Raw genomic sequence first — 21,129 nt, forward strand, 5'->3', positions numbered from 1 at the left:
TGCTTATTTTCTTTCATCTTTAAATTAACAAGAGGTAGTTGCATTTACATTTACAATTTATCAAGGGATCCTTAAACAACTTAGCTTGAAACTCTTTTTGTAGATTGACTTGCTCCTTGTGCCCTTTGTGGCAAACTTGCAATCTTGATTTAAAATCTATATTAGTCAACCTAAAAGGAAAAAAAAATTATAAACCCAATTCACCTCCCTCTTGGGTTGCCTAAGTTTATTTTCACTTGGTATCAGAGCTAAAGGCTCTTATATAGATTTTTGAACTTTCAAATTTCTTCAAAAGAAAAGATCTATATTGGCAATCTAATGGCCTCTAGACTTCCTTGTTTTGATGGAACCGACTATGGATCTTGGTCGATCCGTATGAGGTCTTATCTAAAGAATCTAGATAGTGAATTATTAAAAGTAATTGAAAATGGCTTTGCACTAAACTCAAAATCTAGAAAATTAGTGAATATGATAAAAGAATATTTTCTTTGAATTCAAAAGCCATGATTGCTTTATGTTGCTCTTTGCCATCCAACATATTTGACAAAATATCTAATTGTAAAAATGCCAAAGAAATATGAACCTCACTTGAAAATATTTTTAATATAAAATATTTTATAACACTAGAAAACAACAATGAAGAAAATAATGATTTAAATAGGGATGAGTCTCTTACTATCGATGAACTTATTGATGGATGTGAGAAACTAAATGATGCCTTAAATCTTGAAGTCTCCAAGAATCAAAAACTTAAAAACTCTCTCAACTCAATTTCTAAAGAATTTGAAAACCTTAAAAATGACTATCAAAATTTGCTTAAAGAAAAAAGGAAGTTAATTGAAAACAACAAAAAATTAGAAAAGAAAATAGAGGAATTAAAAACAAAAGAAGAGAAACTATGGGTAAACACATCTCATGAACTAAATATTCTAAAAGAAGAAATTGAAGAGATAAAATTAGAAAAAGAAAGACTAGAGTTGGAAAATAAATCCCTACAAGAAATGAATGCTAAACATGTTTGTGTATCTATGCATTCTTGTAATTGTTCATCTAGATCCTCATCTACCTATTCTTATGATTCATGTGATTATTGTGGTAGATTAGGTCATCACAAATCTATGTGTAGACTTAGGTTTGTGGAATTTTGCAAGTATGTGTGGATTAGAAAAGATGATTTTCTTCATAGAACAAACTTGCATGGACCCAAGATGGTTTGGGTTCCAAAACCCCCTACTTGATCTATTTATGACTTAGTAGATGTAGGGATGTGCTTCAATATTTATATCATATGAAAATGGTTGTTTTGATACAAAAATACCTATCTTGCATGAATGCCATGTATCCATATTTTGTGCTAAAATGTTTATCTTTTTAAAAATTCACAGTCTATATGCTTAAAACTTGATTTGTATTAGACTTTGACACATTACACTAAATTGTTATATCTGTTGGAAAAGGTTCCCTAGATATCTCACTTGATGTCTAATTTATGTTTGAGCTAAAATTATCAAATCCCATGGAATGTATACTTCTAGATACAATATGCTTGATTCTCATGTATCTAGTTAATCTTGAGCTTAAATGCCATATCCCTTGAGTTTATTTGGGTGCTAGATGTCACATTATTATTTTCTTGTATCTAGCCTCATATGTGTTTTAAAGATCACATTTTTTTTAAAAGAAACAACTTATAGATACAATAGACCTATATTGCTTGATTCTTGTGTATCTATATATGCTACTCTAAGTGCACTCGCTAAGACTTAGATCATTTTGCACTTAGTAGTCATCCACATGTAAAACCAAAATAGAGCACTTAATGTGAAAACCATGATTGATCTTACATGAATATCAACATCTTCATTGCCCATTAGTTCAAGTTAAACCCATAAGAGTATTCATATTTGAACTTTAATTTGGATAAAAATGGCATTTGCTAGATAGTATATACTTGAATTGATTTATTTATTTCTTCTAGCAAAATTATCTGCTTAAATGTCATGTCTAGGAAAATTATTTCAAATCCTTTCTTAGACAACTTTTTATGCCCTAAGTGAGAAAATGTATTTGAAAATCTCTATGCACCTAGCTATCCTTTACACTATCACTAGACTTTCCTATTATACCTAAATGGTTATCATTATATGTAAAGTCTTTGATGAGTTGTAAGTATATATATTTCCAAAAGTTTTAATTGGATATTTTTTCATGACTAATGTGAATCTTGCTCTTTACAAGTAATATAAATTATTCATATAGTCTTGAAAATTCTTTTTGGAATGCATGTGTCCAAGGTAGTTTGTTCACTTGATATTTATCCTTAGAATCCTTGGATCCATCTCTAGATTCTTATAGAATATATTTTGTAGGAAAAATTAAAAATTGTCTAGATTCAATGTATTTAAGTAAAATTGAAAACATCTTGTGAATCTAGTATCTTATTTGAGCATATTTCACCTTGGTGGTTGATACCCTATACTTTGTGATGGGAACATGTGTCTCCCACACATTTTGGTTTTTCTATAGGATTATGCACTTTGTGCTTAATGCCTTGTCATTACATAGGTGGTTGTGGATGTAAGATGTAGATGTTTGGACATTGCACATCATTTGTCATGATTATCTTGTCCAAACATTGTAGACTATCCATAGATGCTTTGATATGCATCATATCTCTCTCATGAGGTTTACCCTCACCTTCATGAGCCATGAATGTCTCTCTTAGACATTAAAACTTATAGTCAATCCTCTATGTCTAAGTTCTATAGAATTGAGTCTTATTGGTATTCATATATATATATAGTTATCACCCCTTGTTTTGTGTGGCACCCGCATGTATGAGATGGCAAACCTTAACCTTAAAAACTACTCAATTGGTACCCTTAGCCTTCTTAGTTCCTAAGATGGAGACGGTACCTTCATCTAATTAAAACACTTAATCATATGGCCTTGTGCCATCATCTTAAACATGGATAGGTATATGTTGTTGTGTGATCTTCCAATCTAGTATATATAATATATATACTTAAGGGAAGTAAAAAATTGAACTTATAGAAATAATATCACACTTAGGGGGAGCATGAGCCAAAAATTGAAAATCCTTTGTGTTATAGTTGTTTATCATGATGAGCTAGACTATGGCTATAATTTTATTCATGGTAAACCGACACTTAGAGAGTAGAGTGTCTTTGTAGCCCAAGGGTTGAGTTTAATTTGGTATCTTTTGAAAAATATATCCAAAATCTCTTGGAGTCTATATGTAAGGACAACCCTTTGGATTCATGTATTGCATGATTCTTTCTCAAGGGGGAGCTTTAAAGTTAATCTTGTCCTGTATGTCTTATCATATGATTCTAAATGTGTATATCATTCCTCATATAATAAGTTTACTCACTTGGAGCATTGTTACTCCATATGGATTATTTGGCATTGTCTTGTGCTTGTTTGTGTATTTTGAGTTTAATACAAGTAAGCCCAAGCCTAGATTTTAAGGTCATATCCTATTAGGCTTCATACTTACCTTGGATCGTCTATTTGATTTCATTTGGTATCATTTTGGCATCAATATGTGGTAATTGTCATTCCAAGGATAAGTTTCCATTCTAGTGGTTTACTTTGTGTATTCCCTAGAATCTCTTTCATTGGATCTTTCTTAGAGTTGTTTATCTTATTTTCTATGATTAGACATCCTTATCATGTATTTCTAAAGTTATTTAGTATATATAATCATCATAAGTTTCTTTGTTGGCCATGTATTCACTTTCATACCTTTGGCCTACTGTGTCATGTCATGCCTTGCAATATAGGTTTCACCTAAGGCCAATGACAAAGACAAAGGGGGAGAGTTTACTAGTGTTATATTTAGAATTATATGGACCATAATGACTTGTGTGCATTGTCCATTTTAATATTCTCCACATATTTGGCTTTAACTTGCATATCTTTAATAAAAAATTGGGGTTTCATGATCAACTTTTTGAGTTTTGTGCTAAAACCTTAATATCATTGTTGATCCTCATTCATAAAAGTATATTACACTTGGTCATCTAAATTTCTATGAAGTTGAGTAGTTATCATATGTGCTTTTACCTTTTCACTCATGTACCCATGATATACCTCACTGTCATGTCATGAAATGTGCTAAAAGTTAACCATATGCATGACAATCCAAAAGAGGGGTTCTTAACTTTCATTATATCTATTCTTGCTTATCATGATAAGATTCTAATATGATTCAAATAATTTGGGGCTTATCATGCTAAACTTCAAATTTTGATTATTTCCTTCAAGATAAGTATATTATAAGCCTTATAATGCCATATTATTCATGTTTGATTGGGACTTGGGTGTATATGAATATTTTTCATGTTTTATGTATTATTACACCTGAAATTGTGCTAAAATGTCAAGTCTCTTTGAATTTTTCCAACATAGACTAAATGTATCTTTGATGTCTTGTTTCTATGTTGATGTGCTCTTGTCATGTATGCTATGCATTGTTTATCTTGTATTCATGATAAGAACCTAGGGGGAGCATATGGTTTGATTGAAATCTTTGATGCCTTGATATTGTCATTAATTGTGTATCCTTCCTTTTTTCTTATGCCAAAAGGGGGAGAAGTATGAAATTGATTAAATTGTCCATAATTCATATGCATTATATACTATAATTTGGTAAATCTAACATATGCATATGTTGAGGGGGAGTAGTTATGCTTATATTGTTTGTCTAATCCTCATAAGAGGTTCCTCCCACCTCTCTAATCAATTTTGTTTGTCATCATCAAAAAGGGGAAGATTGTTAGCCCAAGGGTTCTCATGGGTTCAACCAATCACCATGTTTTGATGATTAACAAACATAAATTGATTAGTTCTTTTATGGACTAATGTGTTGCCTTGAGTGTCGTGCTATAGACAGGTATTTACAGGTTGATTCATGCTAGCACATCACACATGGCCTATGCTTGAGGATGAACCAAACAAAAGTCAAATGAGCTGAAACATACTTGGATCAATCATGCCTAGGAGGAACAACCAAGGAGAAGCTCAATTCTCAAACATCTCAAGCATTTGAAGATTCAAAGGAAGATCATTGAAGGTCAAAGCTGATAATCAACATACACAAAGGGAAAAGATGTTGCAACCAACTGGAGGATTTCAAGAAAAGAGCTCAAGTGTGACCCACAAGAAACCCATGAAGACAATTGAAGATCAAATGAAGGCTAAGTCAAAAGTCATTCAAGAGAGTGCATCAAATGGTAGATTATATATTATTCTCTCTTGGACTTATTCTTGGTCAAGGCACAAAAAAGTACCCCAAAATATTTTCAAAAGAGACCCCAAACCAAGTGGACAAAAAGCCCAAGTGCTAAATTAAGTTTTAGAAATTAAAAGACATGAGTTTAACACTTGAATTTTGAGATCAGGGCATAAATCCTAGAATAACGGAACCTAAATATTTTCAAATATTTTTGAACATATTTTTAAAAGAAAGATCTCCTCGTTTCTGTTCAAATCGAGTATGAGAACGTCAAAATCCGACGAGAAATGGGTGAGATATGAATTTTATAAAACCGGGCCTGAAAACTGAAAAATGCCAAAAATGCCCTGAAAAAGATCCGTTGGGAAGTTGCCCATAATTACAGCTTTGCCACCCCAACAGCTAGTTTTGCTTTTTAGCTATATATATGGATTTTAACTCAAGAGAAAGGTTCTCCAACATATCTATGGCCTATACAAACACTTGCAAACCTTCTTTGCCTTGAACATCTCTCTCCATCTCATTTGTGCCTTGATCTTGATTAAACCCTTTTGAAAGTGGATTAAGCTTTACTTGTAATCTTCTTTGAGAGAAATTTTGTGTGAGCTTCAACTTGTAATCAAGCCTACATAGAGGCTAATCATTCTTATTATTTCTTCAAGATTGTAAAGACGGTCTTCGATTTGGGCCGCTAAGAAAGGTGAATCAAGGTTGTAAAGAGGGTCGTCGATTCGGCCCGCTAAGAAAGGTGAATCAAGCTTTGTAAGGGGGTTCTTTGATTTGGCCCGTTAAGAAAGGAGGATCACACAGTGGAAGCACCAACAGGGTCTTGGTAGAGTGGATGTAGGGCTTAGCAAGGTGCGAAGTACCGAACCACTATAAAAATCTTTGTGTTCATCTTCTTGACTCTTTCTCACTCCCTCCTTCACACTTGATTGGTATGCTCTTTACTTTGCTTATTTTCTTTCATCTTTAAATTAACAAGAGATAGTTGCATTTACATTTACAATTTATCAAGGGATCCTTAAACAACTTAGCTTGAAACTCTTTTTGTAGATTGACTTGCTCCTTGTACCCTTTGTGGCAAACTTGCAATCTTGATTTAAAATCTATATTAGTCAACCTAAAAGGAGAAATTATTTATAAACCCAATTCACCCCCCCCCCTCCTGGGTTGCCTAAGTTGATTTTCAATATGTTTTAAACCATGGGCATGGGAACATTACTTTTAGGGAAATGATTTTAGCCGCCACAATGTTTTTTGATAAACATGTGCTCCACTTGTTTGTCATGTAGTATTTAAAGGATATTACGGTTCTCAAAAAACTCATAAAGCCCTTTAAATGCTACACGACAAACAACTGGAGTGCATGTTTATCAAAACATGGTGCTGAAATCATTTTCCTACTTTTATAGTTTTATATATGCTAACAATCTTTGGCCATTCTATGCATGGGTGTAAAAAAGGGGCCCCACCCATCAAAACATGAGATGTAAAATAGTGGACCCCACCTTATACATGGGCTCGCGTGGAGATCGTGGGACCTACCCATCAAAACATGAGGCAAAATGGGTGGGGCCCACCTATGCATGGGTTGAGTTGAGTTGGTGGAACCTACGCTATTAAAAACATATCACAAAGCATCATGGGCTTTTTGGTCTTTTGACTAGGTAATTTTACTCTTTTCACGTATAAGGATATTTCGGTCTTTACATAAGTTCAAGAAATAACTCAAACGTGTTTACTGTATTTGTAAATAGGTGGTGATAAATCCCCATCTTACTGATTCTGGCGGTTGTGACTTGTGAAGCTACAATTGGTGCATCTCTCTCCAACATGAAGCCCTGTTTGTTTCAGATTATGAAACCGATTACAAGTCCAAAACCTATTATTTCGACTCAAAATTATATTTAAATTCGAGCCCAATGATAGGTTTAGAGTTGCCAATCGGTTGTCATAATCTGAAATGAACAGGTGTCACCCAACAATTGAATTGTTTAAATCTTTAAAGAAGGTAGGACCCACCACTCCCCCTCTCTTCTCTCTTTGAACCCAAACCCTTATGCTCTGTTTGGTCGCTTATAGTTGTCCGGGAGATTAGGAGAAGAAGAAGTCAAAGGGGAGATCAAAAGAAGATCAAAGAAGATCAGTCAACCGGGGGGATGTAGCGAATGGTGTTTGGTTGCTAGAAGATCTCTGGAAGAACTATTGTTTTGGGCATTTTGTTGCAAGTAGATTAGCATAGTAGAATAAGAATACAAAACCCATCTCATTCTCAAAATACAAAACCAGAAACCCACATCAAATGAATCAGCAGATTTACCAGGGAGATTTAATATCAGAATAGGATTGTATACCCACCCTGATTTGAAAACAAAAAAACAAAAAAAACAAAAGGAGCTAAACGAGTTGGGTTAGAGTTGAGAGATTTAGAGGCGGGTTGGGTTAAGGTTGACCATTCTTCACCATAGCTCTAGTGTTGGGTTGGACTAAGGTTGAGGGAATGCTATTTCAGGTTAGACCAGGGTTGAGGACCCCACCCGAGTTGCACCCGTAGATCTATATGCTAAGCTCCAAATTTTGTTTCTGATTAACGATTTGCTAGGGTCCATCGCAAGGTCTGCACATAAGAGAGGAGCCACCTCATGAATAGTGACAACATCTGTTGGAAAGTGAGCTTATGTGGGGCTGCTCCTCATGTAACAGACACTCCGGGAAATGCCTTTTGTGTTAGACCCTCGCAAATCCCTTCTTTTTTTTAATTTTATTTTTCATTTACTAGTAAGACCAGCCATGCGAAAAAAGAAAAGATGGACCTTACCTACTTAAATAAAATGAATGGGTGAAAATGTGTTGCCGGTTACATGTTACATTAAGTCACTTGAGTCCTCTGGTGGTGGTTTTGAAATGTGCATCAAGTGGGCCCTCAAATGTGCATGGTGTGAGTAAATGGGAAAGTCTTAATGGGGGTTTACTGAGCTAAATAGAGCCTACCCTTAGTTATGTTCGAGAGATTGAGATAAGGAATGACTATTTTTTAAATAGGAAAGATAGGGAGATGATTCTGCTAGAGAAATAGTTGGCGTTTCAAGGAGTGAAATTGTGTAGAGAGAAAGAGAGACAGAGAGAGAGATTTGGGATTCGCATGGTTTTCCTTTTATTGAAACTAGTAAAAATGCACTTGCGAGCACGTGCGATTGAAGTATTTTATATTTTAGAACATTAAACTGTAAAACCCATGTTTCATTAAATGATAAATATGTCAGTTTAAGCCATTCAAGTTGTTTAAAAATGCATGTTGATACTTATTGGTTGGATAGCAAATATATACATTTTCAATGGCATTGGCTATTGAAGTTATGATCAAAGCTGAAATTTGAGCTGGGTATTGACCTATAAGCTATAACTAAAAACACAAATGGTAGATGAGAATATCTCTACATTAATGTGAGAGATTCTTCCTATCAATTGCAGTTATATTAATTAAAAATGATAACAAATTTATTATATAGCAATTACACAGCATCAGGTGCCTTCAAATCGACATAAAAAGGGCTAATGGTCAAGATTAATATTATTAACTTCACAGTTAGACCAATCCGAGATATTCAACCCATGGAAACCATAAAAAAAGAACGGTAAATTCACAGAATTCTAAAAAATACATCTTTAGTGAAGAATGCAAAACGATAATTTGGATATGGGCGAGAATTAAGCATACAAGCAGGATTTGTAATATAATGTCTCGTGGCTCTAGAACATGTGAAATCTTCTATATTTTGGAGAAGAATTTATTACCAAAGTCCACAAAAGAAAATGTAGATTGCTAGATCAGTTGACAACTCCACCTAGATTGCTAGATCAGTTGACAAGATAGAAGAAAATATTTTCGATTTTCTCATTTTCCATGAGAAGGGTAGTTTGGTTATTTTAAGATAAGGGCATTATTATCATTTTCCACAACACAAGGGAATTTGGTTAGTTGGTAAACTTCGATGTAGCTTTCAATTTGCACACCAAACCTTGTATTAGTATAGTTATCTAGCCAGTGTGATTTTCGGATGGTGATCCATCAACATATTGATGGAGTAGATCAATTATTGAACCATTGACGTGTTCAGTATAATATTGCACAAAAAATATTTCAGTTTAGTTCCAGTTTGTAGTTAATCACTCCTCATAATCCGGAAGAAACTTGATGCCTTAATTTTGAGTCCAATAATCATTTTAGGACCAACAATCGGTTCCCAAGATCCAAAATAAACAGGGCCTTAATTTTGAGTTCAATAACAGTTTTGGACTCAAAATCGATTCTCAAAATCCAGAATAAACAGGTACCAAGTCCCTCCTTTTTTTAGATTTTCAGAACTGGTTACCCTAATCAAGGTAGATTCTCGAAACCATCAACTAAAATTAAAAATCATATCCTGGCCCTAACCAACATCAAACAAATCAATAGAAAAGGGAAAAGAACATATCACGAAACAAAAAACGCACAACCTCATCGGACCATACAAAAAACTCAAACAATACAGAAACCTTAACCCTAATTTTCAATCAGACACATCCAGCATCCACAAAAATCAAAACTTTATAAACCAAAAAAATAAATTCCAAGCCCTAGCTAGAAGAATATCACTACAAGATCAGAAACAATAATCGGTGTACCTGTTCGCAAGGTTGAAAAAGAGGGGAAAAAAAAGAAGAGATCTCTCTGTCATGATTCCTTCGATCTGATCTCGAATCTAAAAGCACTCGTGTAGTTTGACTACTCTTTTACAGTAGAGGGGGCTGTCCACTTTTATTAGAATTACTGGAAATACACAGTTTTTAAGTGGGAGATGATATGTTCACTCCCCCTACATTACGCATGCACTCCTCTTATAACGTGATTTGACGTGAAAAGTGGGCAACTTTAACGCTTTTTTATGTCAAATCACGTTATATGGGGGGCGCATGCGTAATCCAGGGGTGAAAATATCATCGCCCTTTTAAGTTCAAAACATATTGAGATTTTAGGGAAAATTTTCCTTCTACAATTATGAGGGAAATGATATGATCATGCAAGTTTCATTGGAAGTGAAAGAAATGAGGGACGTTTTATTGGCTTTTCAATAGGCAATCTCTAGGTTAGTTGACAGGTTTGGTGGTGTTAAGAAGTTTTATTGGAGTTACAAGATGGTGGTGAAGGAGGCAACTTTTGGATGCATTTTGAAGGAAATGTTCGTAGGAAAAATAAAGAGATGGTGATTTGTTTTTGGACGATTGTAGTGGTATATTTATTGCTTAAAATGAGCGAAATAGGCTAAAGAAAATAAATAACGGGTAAAAAGAGTTTTTATATGATGAAAGGCCTTAAGAGTCCTTTATTTTTCAAAAAGTATTGTACTGCCCACAAAATAGGATGATCCAAACCGTCCATAAGATAGTTCGTGTAATTGCTGCTTAAAATGAGAGAAATATGCTAAAGAAAATAAATAACGGTCAAAAATAGTTTTTATATGATGAAAGGCCTTAAGAGTCCTTTATTTTTTCAAAAAGTATTGTACGGCCAACACAATAGGATGATCCAAACCGTCCATAAGATAGTTTGTGTATTTACTGCTTCAAATGCGAGAAATAGGCTAAAGAAAATAAATAACGGTCAAAAAGAGTTTTGATATGATGAAAGGCCTTAAGAGTACTTTATTTTTCAACAAGTACTGTACAGCCCACACAATAGGATGATCCAAACCGTCCATAAGATAGGACACAGCATAAATAGGTTGTGCCCCAAAATTCATTTATGTTGGTTGATTGTAGAGAGGTTCATCATATAAAAACTAAAAAAAACATCGTCATAATGCTATTTTGGACAATTGTAGAGGGATATTCATTGCTTGCTTAAAAGGGCAAAAATAGGCTAACGAAAATAGATAATGTGATAAGGTCTTATGAAAAGCATAGTCATAAATGCAACTGGGACATGGATGGAACATAGGAAGAAGGGAGGAAGAAAAACAAAAAGCATTGTCATAATGCTATTTTGGACAATTGTAGAGTGGGATTCATTGCTTAAAAGGACAGAAATAGGCTAACAAAAATAGATAATGTTAAGGTCTTATTAAAAATATAGTCATAATGCAAATGGGACATGGATGGAATATAGGCAGAAGTGAGGAAGAAATTAACCCATGATTCATGCTTTATTTACACTAGTAAAAATGCACGTACTTCGCACGTGCGAGATTGAAGTATTTTACATTTTAGAAAGTTAAACTGTAAAAGCCATATTTCACTAAATGATACATATGTCAGTTTTAGCTATCCAAATTGTTTTAAAATGCATGTTGATACGTATTGATTGGATGACAAATATATACATTTTCAATGGCATGACTAACTGTGTAGTTTCTTCAGAGGAAATGAAGAAACAAAATACAAGGAAATGGCATGTAGCACTTGGGTTGGTATGCTTTTTGACCAACTGTGCAAGCAAATATTTATGCCACAAGAGATAGAGAAGGCCCAGGCATGGTGCTCCTAATGACCTCAAACATGTCGTCAAGACCTATTATCATCAATACATAAGAGAAAAATATGGAAGCATGTCTTTCTGTCATATCATTGACAGAAGGCGTTTCCCGGATTGGTACCCTGCATATTGGATTTGAATCATGGAGAATTAAAAATTAGAAACAAGAAAGGTAAATCATAGATATTAGACATCATAAATCATAGATATTAGACATCATAAAAGAACGATCACAAAGCAAGTCCTCCATTAGGGTCGTGCAAGCTTACAAATTACAAGGATCTCCAAAAAAGTAATTTTTCAAATGTTAAAATATTTTCAAAGTACACAACATGCGCAATTCAACATCACTGAAAATTTACCAGTAACCACATTTTATGCTAACATTCCTACAAATAACAAAAAAAAATCTGAAATATTTCAGAGTTCCAAGGCATATTTTCACATCATTTATTAGTAGAAGTTGAGAGCATGAGACCAACGTATGAAAGGAACTAAGAATCAGGATGTGAAGCTTAACAACTTGAAGACAAAAAAACTAAAGGTTGTCCTTCCTTTAATCACAATATGATCAGAGCTGAAATTTGAGCCAGGTTAAGGAGTGAAATCCATGCTTATAAAAAAAATTTTAAAAATGTACAAATCAATAGTTTTCTATACATATAGTATTATGTTGTATGCATTCATGCATGTATATGATGTATTCATTCGTGCATATATCTTTTTCTTTTGAATGGTGCATTCATGCATATATATCTTCACACAATGTATCCAGGGTATGATCCCTGCAATTTAATGGAAATAAAAATAAAAAACATAAATGAAACTATAAGCTAAAACCAAAAACACAAATGGTAGATGAGAGTATCTCTACATTAATGTCAAAGATTCTTCCTATCAATTGCAATAATATTAAAATTCAAGTGATCACAAATATAAAATATAGCATTCTGAGGTAATCAATTATACTTCTCCTGAAGAAGTAGTAGCCAAACAATAATGTGATTCACTAATCTCCCCATGACTCCTAAAAGAAACAATCAAACAGCATTAGTGCCTTCAACTCGACATAAAAAGGGGTAATTCTGAAAATTAATATTATTAACTTTACAATTAGACCAATCCGAGATATTCAACCTGTGGAAGCTATAACAAAGAATGGTAAATTCACAAAGAGTTCTAAAAAATACATCCTAACTGAAGAATGCCAAACGATAATTTGGATATGGGCGAGAATGAAGCATAAAAGTAGGATTACTGATATAATGTCTCGTTGCTCTAGAATGTGTTTGAAATCTCCTATATTTTGGAGAAGAATTTATTACCAATGTGCACAAAAGAAAATGTAGATTGTTAGATCAGTTGACAACTCCAGCTACATAATGCAGAATCGGATCAGGATAGAAGATAATCATTCCCATTTTCTTATTTTCGATGAGAAGGGTATTTTGGTCATTTAACTTCAGTGTAGCTTTCAATTTGTACACCACAACTTGTACCAGTCTATTTATCTAGCCAGTATGAGTTTTGGATGGTGATCCATCGATAGATTGATAGTGCAGATCAATTATTGAACCATCCACATGTCCAGTAGATATTGCACAAAAAATGTTTAAGTTAAATTCCATTTTGTAGTTAATCGGTTCTCATAATCCAAAAGAAACATGATATGTGGATGGCTCTCAAAATCCAAAAGAAACATGACACGTGGATGGTTCTCAAAATCCAAAAGAAACAAGGCCTTAATTTTGAGTTCAATAACAGTTTTGGACTAAAAATCAATTCTCCATATCCAAAACGAACAGGTCGTACGTCCCCATTTTTTTTTTAGATTTTCAGAACCGATTGTTACTCCAAAACTAATTATTGGATTGAAAATTAAACATTATTTTGACTCTAATAGTTAGTTCTGGCTCTCAATCACTTTTCAAAATAAAAAACAAACAGGGCCTAAACAAAGCAAGGTCGATGAAATGAATGGTTTTGATCAAAGGTGGGATCACCCTATCATAGTTGATACTAAAGCATTCCTGCAACTTAGATAAGGCAACTAAGACCATGTGCAGATGATGAGCGAGTCCTATAACGGTCAGTCCAGTCATTGGTTGATCCAAATTGTCCAAAGTGTACAATCTGACCATGAGAGTATGAACGGGGTCAAAAACTACATGCAAGAAACATATCCCGATTGGAATGACTTTAGGCCAAAGCAAAATATTTTGGATGTTGCTGACTAATTGAACATCAAGGTGAGTATTGTTAGGGTATATTTAGATAGGAAAAAGGATATAATATTTTAACATTCGAATAGTAAAGGCAAATTCATCTAGAAAATTTGGAGGAACGCATGATTTACACATGACATGTTCAATAAATTCTAAGAATAAATTCAGTCATTTGACATGAAGCTCTTGTAAGAAATTCTTCATAAGTCAGTAGGTTGCATGAAATATATCAGAATATTCTCATGAAGACATAATATAATGCATATTAGACATGAGCAGACAAAGTATAGTAGAAAAACTAAAGGCATAGTTAGCCTATTTCTATACCAACTCTATTTTTAAAATTTTTGAGTATTTTGAGCCAGTGCTCATATGAGCACAAAGACCTAAATGGATTTTATGAAATGGAACCAAACGATACACAAGTTTGAGGGGAGCTTCATTATGTTACCTGTACAAAATTTTCTGTGAATAAGACCAACAACTTTAGCAAATGTCAATGTAGCAATCCTGGATTAAGGAGTAAATTTGATTAGTAAGAAACATTTATTTCAATCTCCTAAATCAAAATAACTTTACAAGCACTCAACGCTTAAAAAGAGAAGAAGAACCAAGAGAAGCATCCCTCCTTATAGCCACAAACAAAAGCATCACAAATCATAAATTACCGGCAAGCATATAATAATTAAAAGGCAAGAAAGAAAGAACTTTAGATTCAGAGCAAAGCAATCATAGAAGAGATAGGTTGTATAGAATGTATTTTATTTTTTATTTTTAATGATACAAGATTGTACACAATCTGTCGTTGAATAGGAGAGAAAATTAAAGAAGAGTTAATTAAAAAGAGTATCATTCATACAATCCTATAGGGTTCGCATTAGATTGCCTAAAGTGGCAATAATGTAATACTACTGCAAGGGGGCAATTGAATTTCCTTACTTCTACCTAAGAGGCCTAACCCAACTTAAAAACTTTCAACAATACAAACATGAGGGTGTACCCGTTCTATAGGAGATTTCTTCTTATTACACATTCATTGAAATATTAATAAGAAATCTCAAATCCAGATACAAGGGGTTCGGTGGGGACCCCTACCGGTTTATTGAAAAATACTTCACTACATGGGTTTACACCATATATATTCTAACAAGAATTTTGTCACAAAGCTTGCAAACCAAAAAATATTTCTTACTCTCCCTACTATCTTACATATGACAAAATATAATTGAAACCAGCCCTATTAAAAAAAAAGTATTGCATGACTTACACCATAGGATGATTGTAAGCCCAATGGTTTTTACCTTGGCATTCCCATCTTGTTTTGATGATTCCAATACACAAGTGATCATTTATCACTAATGTGTTTGATTGTCTAAGTTGTAGATCATGATAAAGTAATATCAAGGATGCTTGGATTGAAGGCCAAGAAGCCCACATTGAACCACTAATTGGAAGGCCAAAGTCATCAAGCAAGAAGTCATGAAGACTTGAAGACATGAAGAAATTCATATTGAAGACCATTTTTTGTCTTTTAGAATGTAATTGATCCAAACCTAGATTAGGTTTTTAAGAGGCATAATTAAGTTAATCTCACACACCCTAAATAAACAAGTGATTGTATTTGTGGAGTTCCAACACCTTGGAACCCTCATAGCAATCCCATCTTGGTTGAGAATTGGAAGCCCAAACAGAATTGAAAATCTGCTCTTCATAGGCTTCTCGGAACTCCGAGAGTTTTTCTCGGAACTCCGAGAATTCTCGGAACTCCGAGAATTATTCTCGGAACTCCGAGAATTGGTCCAGTAGACATTTTTCATCTTCTGTTAGAATTCCCGGAACTCCGAGATTTTTTCTCGGAACTCCGAGATTTTTTCTCGGAACTCCGAGATTTTTTCTCGGAACTCCGAGAACACTCCAACTGTCTGAAAAAGAGCCGTTTGGAATTTTGCTGAAATTACCTCAATGCCATTGAACGGTCATATTTTGGTTTTCCTATAAATATGGGTGTTCTAAACATACAAAGCATCAATCCTAACACTCTAAAACTTCATTTGAATATCCAAGAGTGAATCAAACTTCAATTGTGCCTCTCATCACCATCTTTAGGATTTGGATCATAGGCTCAAATTTGTACATCCATTTTGTAACCCTTGTGAGGGATTTTTCATTTCTTTCTTTCAACCTTCGAGTGTTGTATTCGGGCGAGTATTCGGAGAAGCGAAGCCCATTCTCCGTGGTGAGGATAGCCACCAAGGTTAAAGCTATTGGGGTGAGGATAGCCACCAAAGTTAAAGCTATTGTAATTGGCATTCGATCTTCGCCAAGGTTAAGAAGATCAAATAGTGAAGCCATCAACGGGTTTGGTTGGTGGAGTGGAGTAGGCCTCGGATTTGAGGACCGAACCACTTTAAATCTCGGGTGCACTCTTTCTATCTCTTTGCTCTTTTATTTGCATTGCACCATTAGATTTAACTTGTATGCTTGAATATTGATTCTTGATCTCTTAATCTTAAAATCGGTTTAAAGGTTTTAAATTGGTAGATTCTATTTCTTAAACAACCATATTCTCCCTCCTCATTGTGTTGCCAATCTAGTATAACTTGGGACCCCCCTACATCGGATTTTCAATTATCCAAACCGTCCATTTGATGGGCCACAACGTAAATAAGGTTGTTCCCAAAAAACACATTTCCATATGATGATCCTAGCCTTGCAATCTACAGAAGAATGGCATATTTAGGAAAAATCTATTGATCCTAGCCTTGCAATCATCCTATGGAAATGGATTTTGGCACACAACCTACTTACATTGTGGCCCATCAAGTGGGCGGTGTGGATCATCGTGTGATGTATGCCATACAATACTTTTTGAAAAAATACTCACTAAGGACTTACACCATATAAAAACTCTCATAATCACATCATTTCCCTCTAAATCATGGGGAAAAGAAATTCCTCCAAGAAAATTTTCTCATAAAAAATGTTTGCTCGCAATCCAATAAAGATTTATCAGGAATCAACCCTATTTAATTTTTATTTGGAGGGGCCTTCAATTTATGATAACATCATTCTAATTTAACCACAGTCATATCAATTTCCTTTAAATCGTGGAAAGAAAACATTTGCCTAAGAAAATATTTTCCATAGGAAATTTTTGTTTTCCAATCCAATAAAGATTTCTCTTGGGTAAAAGCATTTAGGACCTAAAATTTAGACCAACCAATACGCATTTGACTTTAATAAACAACATGGACAAAAAATCCCCTCCCCCCCCCCCCCCCCCCCCCCCCCCCCCCGAGAAAATTTTTCCATCATAAATGTTTTTCATGCAATCCAATAAAGAAGTATCAGGAATCAACCCTATTTAATTCGTGCTATCAAATTTAAATGAATATTGCACTATGAAACATCTAAAAGAGGACTCAAATATGCTTTTTTCGAATAATTTGAAACATGCCTTCTTTTTCTACTAAACAAGGGAAGCAATAGCTGAAAGTAACTGAATTTGAAGCCACTATAGCAGTTAAAGTAACTGCATTATGGATATCATCACCCAAGTAAAGGCAGAATGAAAAGGTTAGCAATTCAAGGCAAAAGAATATAAATAAACAGATGAAGGAACCTGTGTTTAAGAAGAATCTCAATTACTCGGAGCTTCTCATCTACTTTATTCAATTCATTGCAGAGCTGGAAAAAAAATCATAAAGCAAATTTGGTGGGATTAGTAGCTAATAGAAGTAACATGTACATAAGAAACAGAACACTATCAATAGTGTAACTGTTGCCTTCCATTTTTATCATGATGATTTTAGAAGAAAGTTAATATGCTTCTCAGTCAACATCTCTAGGTGCAAGGAAAGCAAGCACACCTATCCATTGGGTCAGGCCCTTGGGCATGGTCCAACAGCAGTTACCCATGAAAAAAAAAAGATTAGTTGAAAATACAAAAGGAAAAGCAACTCAAAAAACATGAGAAATAATTCAAGGGAGGAAAAGGAGCCAAGACTTAAGGTTTCCAATCATTACAGACAAACCCATAAGAAAAAAGGATTAGTTTAAAACACAAAAGGAAGAAAAACAGAGGCGATAAAAAAGAAAAAAAGAAGAAAAAGATGACTTGAAAACCCAAAAGGAAGGATATCTACAGCCATGATATGCTTCAATTATGGCAATCCAAAAGACAGTTGAATTAGTGGTTGTATCAAGCATGTATTTTCAGCGGGAACTTGTTATTCTTTCATGAATAGTCTTTGTCATCCAGGTTCACATGCAGTGACCAAATACAAATACGATCAACAAATTGCATTCTTTAGGTGAGGTTGAGAATCAATTGTGAGTTGAAAACTGATTGGACTCAAATTTGAGTGTAATTTTAAGTCCAATAATCAGTTCTTCAATTGGATGTCGTTACTAAGCTAAAATTAAAAGAACGAAGAATAAACAAATTAATAGAAGGAAAAACGAGGTCGGCAAACGAAAAGGCGGATGGGTTAGCCAAGCAGGGAGTTGGGAGGAAGAGTATTCTCTGGTTCGATCATCTTCCCCCGTAATATAATCTTGTTATTTTTATTGTATCTTTTCTTCTTCTTCTCTGTTTCTTCTTTCTTGTTTTTGTTCTCTGGGTTGCCCCTTCTCGTGTGCTCCCTTGTCACTTTTTCTTATTAATGCAAATCGCTATTTCAAAAAAAAAAATAGAAGGAAAAACTGAAATAAATGGCCATTATTTATAAATTATCAACATGTGGTTGATAAATTATGATGCATTGCAACTCATATTTGGAAAAAAAAAAAAAAAACCAGAAAATTCAATAATGAGAAGTTCCCAGGAAAAGAAGGATAAGTAAAGGTAAGAAAATCATAATCACATCATTTTCTTCATAATAATGATAATAGTTAGGTATGAAAAAAAAGGGGAAAACATAATATCCATACCTGCTTTATTCTTAAAAGTGTAGGTAGTGAGGAGCAGAGTCGCATGTAATGAGAGGGAAAGTGAGGAGATAGAAGGGCAAAGAGAAAATGTAGAAAGAGAAGTATAGAAGGTGGGTTGAAGAAATGACCAAACTGGAAGAATATTGTAGAGTTTTGTGGGTGGGTAGTGGGAAGGGAAAGAGAGAAAGATCGAGAAGGTTAAGAAAAGCAGGGATTTTTCTCCATAAAAGAGGCGAGGGAAGGGACAGGGAGAGGTCGAGATAATGGTTGCAGAAACGTAGGGATATTTATTTAGTAATTTACAGGATTGGATAAAAATGACGTAGGTCTATGGGATTGGCTATAAAAGAGGCAAACTTTGGCTCTTTTTTTAGGGATAAATTTCAAGCAGAATGACAATAATACCTTTAATCCAGGAATGAAACGTGGCATAAATGAAACGTGGAGATAAAGAAAGTGGTTAGATGCATGGGATATAGATGGAATTTGGGCAAAAGTACGGAGGAAAAAGTTAACTATTGACACTTGTATATATTGCCCAAATTGAATGCCGAGAATACCCCTAAAGAAAATCAGAAATGTCAATGAAAAAGGTATTGTGGTGGGCTGTGAGACATGAATGGAAATAACGAAAAAGTGAGGAAGAATTTAACTCATGATTCACACTTTGTATATATATATATATATATATATATAGAGAGAGAGAGAGAGAGAAAACGGTTCCTACACACATGTGTAGATAAGTTATCTACACACTAGCTTAAAATACAGTGGGGGCCCACATTGTTTGGGTGATCTAAACCATTCATTTTTAAGGCCGTCACATAGATAGCGTGTCCACAAAAAATCAGATCCATAGGATCATCCTAACCATTCGAACTGTTGAGGCAAAAGATGGACTAATTTGTGAAGGTTTAAAGACAGCCATTTTACATCCGCAAATCGTAGGGTTGGGATGATCCTATGGATCTGATTTTTTGTAGACACCCTATCTATGTGAGGGCCTTTAAAATGGATGGCTTGGATCACCCAAACAATGTGGCCCCCACAGTATTTTAAGCTAGTGTGTAGAGAACTTATCTACACATATGTGTAGGAACCGTTCTCTCTCTCTCTCTCTCTCTCTCTCTCTCTATATATATATATATATATATATATATATATATATATATATATATATGAGAAAACGGTTCCTACACATATGTGTAGAGAGTTCTCTACACACTAGCTTAAAATATAGTGGGGGCCCACATTGTTTGGGTGATCCAAGCCATCCATTTTAAAGGCCCTCACATAGATAGGGTGTCTACAAAAAATCAGATCCATAGGATCATCCCAAGCCTACGATTTGCGGATGTAAAATGGATGTCTTTAAACCTTCACAAATTAGTCCATCTTTTGCCTCAACAGTTCGAATGGTTAGGATGATCCTATGGATCTGATTTTTTGTGTAGGAACCGTTTTCTCATATATATATATATATATATATATATATATAGAGAGAGAGAGAGAGAACGGTTCCTACACATATGTGTAGATAAGTTCTCTACACACTAGCTTAAAATACAGTGGGGGCCACATTATTTGGGTGATCCAAACCATTCATTTTTAAGGCCCTCACATAGATAGGGTGTCTACAAAAAATCAGATCCATAGGATCATCCTAACCATTCGAACTGTGGAGGCAAAAAATGGACTAATTTGTGAAGGTTTAAAGACATCCATTTTACCTCCACAAATCGTAGGGTTGGGATGATCCTATGGATCTGATTTTTTGTAGACACCCTATCTATGTGAGGGCCTTTAAAATGGATGGCTTCGATCACCCAAACAATGTGGGCCTCCACTGTATTTTATGCTAGTGTGTAGAGAACTCTCTACACATATGTGTAGGAACCATTTTCTCATATATATATATATATGAGGAAGTCTAAACTGAAGGGAGCCCTTACAAAAAATAGGTGAAAGGGCTCCCCCATTGGCTGCACATCACTATCATGTTTGACTTTTCAACCGTTTTTAAGACATGATGGTGATGTGTAGCCAATAGGAGAGCCCTTTCCCCTCTTTTTTGCAAGGGCTCCCTTCAGTCTAGAAGTTCTCTCTCTCTCTCTCTCTCTCTCTCTCTCTCTCTCTCTCTCTCTTTCTCTCTCTCTCTCTCTCTCTCTCTCTATATATATATATATATATATATATAT

General features: G+C 34.5%; 1 long non-coding RNA gene across 1 annotated transcript; it reads right to left on the reverse strand.

Annotated features, from left to right (window-relative positions):
• Positions 1 to 11,437: 11,437 nt before the first annotated feature.
• Positions 11,438 to 19,225, reverse strand: LOC143861813 (uncharacterized). The gene is made up of 3 exons (XR_013240027.1): positions 18,932 to 19,225; positions 17,622 to 17,686; positions 11,438 to 11,896 (listed from the first exon to the last, which is right to left on the reverse strand). It is a non-coding gene; the product is annotated as an uncharacterized LOC143861813 (long non-coding RNA).
• Between the last annotated feature and the right edge of the window lie 1,904 nt (positions 19,226 to 21,129).

The sequence above is a fragment of the Tasmannia lanceolata genome, unplaced genomic scaffold, assembly GCF_043159265.1.
Source record: "Tasmannia lanceolata isolate RefF3 unplaced genomic scaffold, GAP_Taslan_0.1 ptg000003l, whole genome shotgun sequence".
Classification (NCBI taxonomy): domain Eukaryota; kingdom Viridiplantae; phylum Streptophyta; class Magnoliopsida; order Canellales; family Winteraceae; genus Tasmannia; species Tasmannia lanceolata.